The following is an 8,697-nucleotide window of genomic DNA, read 5'->3' on the forward strand; positions in this document are numbered from 1 at the left end:
GGCAGGAGAATGGCATGAACCCGGGAGGCGGAGCTTGCAGTGAGCTGAGATTGTACCACTGCGCTCTGGCCTGGGTGACAGAGTGAGACTCTATCTCAGAAAAAAAAAAAAAAAAAAAAAAAAAAAACTAGCCAGGCAGCCAGGCATGGTGGCACACACTTATAATCCCAGCACTTTGGGAGGCCGAGGCAGGCGGATCACCTGAGGATAGGAGTTTGAGACTAGCCTGACCAACATGGAGAAACCCCATCTCTACTAAAAATACAAAAATTAGCTGGGTGTGATGGCAAGTGCCTGTAATCCCAGCTACTTGGGAGGCTGAGGCACGAGAATCGCTTGAACCTGGGAGGCGGAGGGCATGCTGCTGGACTGTGTCAAGTGCGTGGGTGCCAAGCTGGAATACGACTCGGAGCAAGGCTTTGACTGGCACGGCTTTGACTGAGGCCCAAGGACCTGCCTGCCCTGGGCTGCTCAGCCTTAAACCCCGCCTTGTTCCCCCATACCCGACATGCTGCCTGATTGTGTGGCTTCCTCGCCCCTCTCTGGGGTGGGTGGGATGGAGTGACCTTGCCCACACCTCTCACCTCTGCCTTCATTCGAGACAGCAGCCTGCCTCTCCTGCATCCTCCTCTTTTATTCCTCCTCTGTGTGTGCCTCAGTCTCCTGCCAGAAGAAATGGGTTGAGCCCGCAAGGAGGCTGTGTGAGGAAGGGAGGGGAGGGCTTGGGGTGGGTACTCCCACTTCCCACCCCAAGCCATAGGGGCTCCAGTTAGGGTCTGGGAGAGGATGAAGCTGGTTCTCTGAGGTTGTGGCCACGTTACCTCTGCTGCTGCCTTGCTTCAGCCACCTCTCCTGCCCCTCCCTCGTTCGCACTGCCTTCCTCCATGAGTAGCAGGGAGGTGCAGTCCCCAGCTCCTATCCCTCAGGTCTGTGTTACTTGATTTTTAAGAGACTGGTTGGGATAGAATCCTAAAGAAATAAAATTTCCAGTGCGGGGGCGGGGTGGGGGGGAGACAACCCTTGTCCCCAGTGTCTGACTCCCAGACATTTGTGTGACGTGCTGGCAAGGATCAGGGAGATAACCGATTTCAGTTATCTGCACTCAGATACAGGCCCTTTGAGGCTTGTGAGATGAGAAGGTTTGATATTGTTTTTTTTTTTTTTTTTTTTTTTTTTTTGAGACGGAGTCTCACGCTGTTGCCCAGGCTGGAGTGCAGTGGCGCGATCTCGGCTCACTGCAAGCTCCGCCTCCCGGGTTCACGCCATTCTCCTGCCTCAGCCTCCTGAGTAGCTGGGACTACAGGCGCCCGCCACCGCGCCCGGCTAATTTTTTGTATTTTTAGTAGAGACGGGGTTTCACTGTGGTCTCGATCTCCTGACCTTGTGATCCGCCCGCCTCGGCCTCCCAAAGTGCTGGGATTACAGGCTTGAGCCACCGCGCCCGGCCAAAAGGTTTGATATTGTTAATCTTTTCAGTCTCTCTCACCTCTTAGACACATATACAGAGCTGGCTTCCTGTACCACGTTTGGAAAGAGCAAAATCTACTTTTTCCATGGCAACTACTTAGCCAAGGAGACTGGGAATAAAAGGGAGGATGTCCCTATGACCCTCTCCCTACTACTCTAAAATATCTTTTTTTTTTTTCATTTGAGATGGAGTCTCCCCCTATGATCTCGACTCACTACAACTTCCGTCTCCTGGGTTCAAGCAATTCTCATGCCTCAGCCTCCTGAGTAGCTGGGGTTACAGGTGTGCACCACCATACCCCAGCTAATTTTTGTATTTTTAGTAGAGACAGAGTTTAAACGTGTTGGCCAGGCTGGTCTTGAACTCCTGCCCTCAAGCCATCCACCCACCTTGGCCTCCCAAAGTGCTGGGATTACAGGTGTGAGCCACCATGCTTGGCTTTTTTTTTTTTTTCTGAGTAACATAGCTTAAAGAAAAGTGTGGGCATCATGATAGTCCACCAAGAAATACTTCAGTAGTATCACTCAGAAAGAACATATTTGAACTACCATATGATCTGGCAATCCCACTATTGGGTGTATATCTGAAGAAATAAAACCAGTATGTTGAAGATATATCTGCACCTCATATGTATTGCAGCTTTATTCACAATAGCCAAGATATAGTAACTGGGAACAGTGGCTCACATCTGTAGTCCCAACTACTCTGGAAAGCTGAGGCAGGAGGATCGCTTGAGTCCAGGAGTTGGAAGCTGCAGGGCACTATGATCATGCCTCTGAATAGCCACTGCCCTCCAGCCTGGGCAACAAAGCAAGATCTGACTTTATTTAAAAAAAAAAAAGAAAAAAAAAAAGGCCAGGTGTGGTGGCTCATACCTGTAATCCCAGCACTTTGGGAGGCCAAAGCAGGCGGACCACAAGGCCAGGAGTCCAAGACCAGCTTGGCCAATATGGTGAAACCTCGTCTCTACTAAAAATACAAAAATTAGCCAGGTGTGGTGGTGAGCGCCTAGCTACTCAGGAGGCTGAGGCAGGAGAATTGCTTGAACCCAGAAGGCAGAGGTTGCAGTGAGCCAAGATCGCACCACTGTACTCCAGCCTGGGTGACAGAGCGAGACTCCGTCTCGGAAACAACAATAACAACAACGCACACACACACACACACACACTAGCCAAGATATGGAATCACCCTAAGTCTCCATCAACAGATAAATGGATAAAGAAAATGCATATACAGTATATACATTATGTAATAGTATTCAGCCATAAAAAAAGAGAATGAAATTTTGCAATTTATGGCAACATGGATGAACCTGGAGGATATTATGGTAAGTGAAATGAGCCTGGCACAGAAAGACAAATGCCACATGATCTTTTTTTTTTTTTTTTGACAGAGTCTCTCTCTGTCACTCTCACTGGAGTGCAATGGCGTGGTCTCGGCTCACTGCAACCTCCACCTCCTGGGTTCAAACGATTCTCCCGCCTCAGCTTCCCAAGTAGCTGGTACTACACGTGCATGCCACCACACCCGGCTAATTTTTGTATTTGTAGTAGAGACGGGGTTTCACTATGTTGGCCAGGCTGATCTTGAACTCCTGACCTCATGGTCCGCCCACCTCAGCCTCCCAAAGTGCTGGGATTACAGGTGTGAGCTATTGCACCTGGCCGTGGTCTCGTTTTTATGTGGAATCTTAGAAAGTTGAACTCGTAGAAAAAGTAGAATGGCGGTCACCAGAGGCTGGGGAGTGGGAGGATTGGGCCGAAATGAAGTTGGCTAAAGGATACAAAATCTCTGTTAGATGAGAGGAATAAGTTCAAGAGATCTATTGCACAACGTGGTGACTAGAGTTAATAGCAATGCATCTTATACTTGAAATTGCTGAGAGAGTAGATTTTAGGTATTCTCACCACCAAAAAAAAAGATAAGCATGTGAAGTGATGCATAAGTTAATTAGCTTGATTTAGCCATTTCACAATGTATGCATATTTCAAAACATGTTGTACATAATTTATGTGTATATATAATTTTTATTTGTCAATTTAAATAAATAAATAAATGTTAAAATTAGGGGAATTTCTTAGTGTCAAAATAACCATTACCCTTCCCTAACACAATTGAATACAATTCCATCTAATATCCAGTGCATTTTCAAGTTTCATCATCTGTAAGAGGGGTTAACTTTGATGGGTTTGGGTAGGGGAAGAACTTAAAAAGCCCTCAAGAAGGAAGTGGCATTTTGAGGAGTCCTTGAAAGATGACTAACAGCTACCACATTGTGGCAGGCAAATCTGAGATGGCCACAAATGATCCCCACCTCTTGGTATTCATGTCCTTAAGTAGTTCCCTCCCTTGACTGTGGGCTGGCCTAGAGACTTGCTTCTGATCCATCGGAAAGTGATGGATGGTACTTCTGTAATGAGGCTGTAAGAGACCATAACTTCTGTTTGCTAGAGGACTCTCTTCTTGCTGGCTTGGATGAAGACACGCCACGTGGCAGAGGCCTAAGGGGAAAGGTGCCTGAGGCCCTCAGTCCAGCAGCCTAGCCCGTATGGAACTGAATCCTATCAATGACCACATGAGCTTGGAATTGGATCCTTCCTTATTCCAGCCATAGATGAGACTGAAGCCTCAGCTAACACCTTGCTTGTAGCTTTGTGAGACCTTGAAGTAGAGGACCCCACTGAGCTATGCTCAGTCTCCTGATAGGCAAAAACTATGAAACAGTAAACGTGTGTTGCTTTAAGCTGCTAAATGTGTGGTAATTTGTTATGCAGCAACAGAGAACTAATACACTTGTTTAATAAAAATAGGCCTTTGCTATTCTCCCTTTTTTACTAAGGGGGAAACTAACGTCCAGAGAGGCTTGATGAATTGTCCAACGTACCAGTCATCTTGGTTATAAAAACAGAAACAGACTCCAACTAATGTGAGCAGAAATGACATTTGTTGGAAGGATAGTGAATAACTTGCTCACAGAACTGATAGAAAGGCCAGAGAATCAGGTGTAAAAAACAGGCAGGAACAAAGGGAAATTAGGCAGCAGGAATGCTAGGAGGGTGAGGTTCGGGCTTCTGACACTGCTGCTGACAGCAGAATGAATTCTAAACCGCTCTTGCTTCTTCACACACCCCCAGCTCCAGACTCTAAGATTTTGGTGGGAGTGGCCAGTCGTAGCTTGGGTCAGCTAAGCACATGTTGGTAACTGGGATCAGCTCACAGCAGGTGCTCAAATATGCTTAATTCAACTCATAAAAGATGAATCTAGCATTGCATATAAAACTAGATGGAGAGTTAGCTCATCCTTCCAACACCCAGAGACCAGTGTTCCAGCCCTTCCCTGATTTCCAGAATTTCCACACTGCCCCTAGGAGCTGTGAGCCAGAGAACATTGTAGATTGAGTAGTGAAAAGTTGGGGACTAACTATGGGCTGCAGTGCCACGATTATGCCACCAGAGGGCATACAAGACCCAGACATTTACTAAGGTGGGGCCGAGGGAATAGGTGCCGGCAGAATGGGATAGTGAAGACTGAGAAAGTCTGGGCTCTGGGAACCCGGAGAAGGACTAGCAGTAGTGTGAGCAAGAGTTGTCTCATCCTCATGGCCCTTGCTGTACTCCCTTTCCACTCTGGAAGCTTTGGGCTCTCCTGGTCTTTGCTCTGAGACCTTCAAGAGGACTTTGAACTCTTCTTTTTATGGCATCAATTCTCCACTGTAAACACTGCCCCCACCCCATCAATTCCAGATCGGCATTGGAATAGAGTGCAGGGGTGGGTAGGGTGGGGTAACAGGTGTGCCTCTGGCCCTGCAAATGGGGTGGGGTTGGGATGGGCAGTAGCTTCCTCAAACTAGAGCTCCTATGGCAGTAGGGCAGAAGGAGGTGGAGTGGGCCTTCTCCTCTGGGCTGTAGCTTCCAGTGCGTAGCACAGTGCCTGGGACATGGTAGGAACTCAATAAATATTTGCCGATTGTTGATAATTATTTGATATGCATAAACCATGCAGAGAGAGCCAAGGCAGGTCATTAGGATACTCCAACTCCAAAACATTTCCTGAGTCCTTCTACTTCTCAACAGCCCCGCCCTCTATCACCATCCTTGTCCAAGCCACTGTTTCCACCTGGACCACTATAATAGCTTTCTAAGTGGTTTACCTTGCATCCCTTGATCCCACAATTTATTCTCCACTCAGCAGCTACCATGATCCTTTAAAACCATAAATCAGATTGTGCCACTTTGGAGCTTAACACCTTCTCATTACACTTTGAATGAAATCCAAACTCCTTTCCCTGGCCTAAGAGCTTCTCCACTAGCTAGGGCATGCCTCTTTTTCTGACCTCATCTTATACTTTCTTCCTTCAACATATGGGTTTCAGCCTCACTGACTTTCTTTCTGTTTCTTGAGCACAGTGAGCTTGCTATTGCCTTAGGGCTTTTGCATTAGCTGTTCCCTCTGACTGGAATGCTCTTTACCCAGATTCTTTGCATGGTTGACTCTTTGTCATTCAGGTCTGCATGTACACAGCACTTCCTTATAGGGACCTTTCTTGACAGCCATACCTAGGTTTCTTCCCCAGCCACTTCCTATCCATCCTGGGTTCTAATTGTCATCATAGCACTTATAATCAACTATCTTCTCATCTATTCTTTTTTTTTTTCTTTCGAGATGGAGTCTTGCTCTGTCACCCAGGCTGGAGTGCAGTGGCGGGATTTCAGCTCACTGCAACCTCTGCCTCCCGGGTTCAAGCAATTATCCTGCCTCAGCCTGCTGAGTAGCTGGGATTACACACACCAGGCTAATTTTCGTATTTTTAGTAGAGATGGGGTTTTACCATGTTGGCCAGGCTGGTCTCGAACTCCTGACCTTGTGATCCACCCAACTCGGCCTCCCAGAGTGCTGGGATTACAGGCATGAGCCACCATGCCCAGCATATTCTTTTTTTTTTTTTTTGAGACAGTGTCTCAGTCTGTCACCCAGGCTGGAGTGCAGTGGTGCAATCATGGCTCACTGCAACCTTGCCCTCCTGGGCTCAAGTGATCCTCCTGCCTCAGCCTCCTGAGTAAGCTGGAACCACAAGTGGACAGCACCACGCTTGGCTAATTTTTTAAATTTTTAGTTGAGATGAGGTCTCACTATGTTGACCAGGCTGGTATCAAACTCCTGAGCTCAAGCAATCCTCCTGCCTCAGCCTTCCAAAGCACTGGGATTATAGGCACCTGGCTCATCATTTTTTCAGGTTTTTAAATAATTTTATTTGTAGAGATGGGGTCTCACCATGTTGCCCAGGTTGGTCTCAAACTCTTGGGCTCAAGTGATCCTTGTGCTTCAGCCTCCCAAAGTGCTGGGATTACAGGTGTGAGCTGCCACAACCAGCCTCATCTATTCATTTATTTATTGTTTCCTCCCACTAGAAGGTAAACTTAATGAGACGTCTGCTGAGTTCAATTACTGTATCCTCAGCACCTATTACTAGAAGAGTGCCTAACACACAGTAGCGAGATAGACAGGGCGAGACTCCATCTCATACATAAATAAGTATTTATGGGATGAATGAATAATGGATCTAAGGGGATGGGGAAGGGATTTTGTATACCCCTGGAGTTAAGCCCATTCCCAAGGGTGGTGGTGGTGGTGGTGGCGGTGGAAATGGAGTTGGCCAGAGCCTATTCCAACCCTGGGACTAGAAGGGGTTGCGAGTCTCTGGAGTGGTGATGGTGGTGGTGGTGGTAGCAGCAGTGGTGTTAGGGGTAGTGAAATGGACAAGGCATATTTGCTAGATTGAATGAATGTGATTTTTTTTTTTTTTTTCTTTTTGAGACGGAGTCTCACTCTGTCCCCCAGGCTGGAGTGCAGTGGCGCAATCTCGGCTCACTGCAACTTCTGCCTCTTGAGTTCAAGCGATTCTCCTGCGTCAGCCTCCCAAGTAGCTGGGAGGACTACAGGCGCGTGTCACTATACCTGGCTAATTTTTGTATTTTTAGGAGAGACGGGGTTTCACCTTGCCAGGCAGGCTGGTCTCAAACTCCTGACTCAGGTGATCTGCCCACCTTGGCCTCCCAAAGTGTTGGGATTACAGGCATGAGCCACCGCACCCAACCGTGAATTTTTTTTATATGTCTTTTTTTTTTTTTTTTTTTTTTTTTTTTTTGAGACGGAGTCTCGCTCTGTCGCCCAGGCTGGAGTGCAGTGGCACGATCTCGGCTCACTGCAAGCTCCGCCTCCCGGGTTCACGCCATTCTCCTGCCTCAGCCTCCCGAGGAGCTGGGACTACAGGCGCCCACAACCGCGCCTGGCTAATTTTTTGTATTTTTAGTAGAGACGGGGTTTCACCGTGGTCTCGATCTCCTGACCTTGTGATCCGCCCGCCTCGGCCTCCCAAAGTGTTGGGATTACAGGCGTGAGCCACCGCGCCCGGCCATATGTCTTTCTTACTTTCAGAAAATAAATTGTGCAGAATTTTGATCTTTAAGACAGAAAAGTTAGGGAATGGTTGTTTGCATTGTAAAAGGAATCTTTGCTAAAAAGGGTGGAGGCGGAGGCTAGTTTAGCTGTAACCCAAACAACCCAAGGAAGGCTCAGGGCACTCAAGCCTATCTATTAGTTACATTGCAGAGTGTTTTCAACACTGCTTATTTATAGAGTGTTGTCCAGATACACTTTTGGCTGTGTGAAACTTGCATTTACATATAATACATTCTGCTTGTAAGAGTTTCCTCTTCCTGAAAATGAGAGATTGAAAATACATCACTCGTGTGACTGTGGTCTGTATTATTTAAAAAAAAAAAAAAAAAAAAAAAAAGGTCATTGAGATCAAGCAAGCTAGACGTGGAGAAATACAGTTCCTGCTGACTGCCTCTCTCTCTTTTTCTTCTCTTTGTTAGAGTTAAAACCTTCCAATTGGCCAGGCGCGGTGGCTCATGCCTGTAATTCCAACACTTTGGGAGGCCACAATAGGTGGGTTTCTTGAGCTCGAGTTCGAGACCAGCCTGGGCAACATGGTGAAACCCTGTCACTATTAAAAATACAAAAATTAGCCGGGCATGGTGGCACGCACCTGTAGTTCCAGCTACTCAGGAGGCTGACGTAGAATTGCTTGAACTCAGGAGGCGGAGGTTACAGTGAGCTGAGATTGTGCCATTGCACTCCAGCCTGGGTAACAGAGGGAGATCTTGTCTCAAAACAAAAAAAAAGTCCTAATATTCTATAGTGCTAGCAATAGGTATTTGATGGT

This window comes from Macaca nemestrina, chromosome 10, assembly GCF_043159975.1.
Source record: "Macaca nemestrina isolate mMacNem1 chromosome 10, mMacNem.hap1, whole genome shotgun sequence".
Classification (NCBI taxonomy): domain Eukaryota; kingdom Metazoa; phylum Chordata; class Mammalia; order Primates; family Cercopithecidae; genus Macaca; species Macaca nemestrina.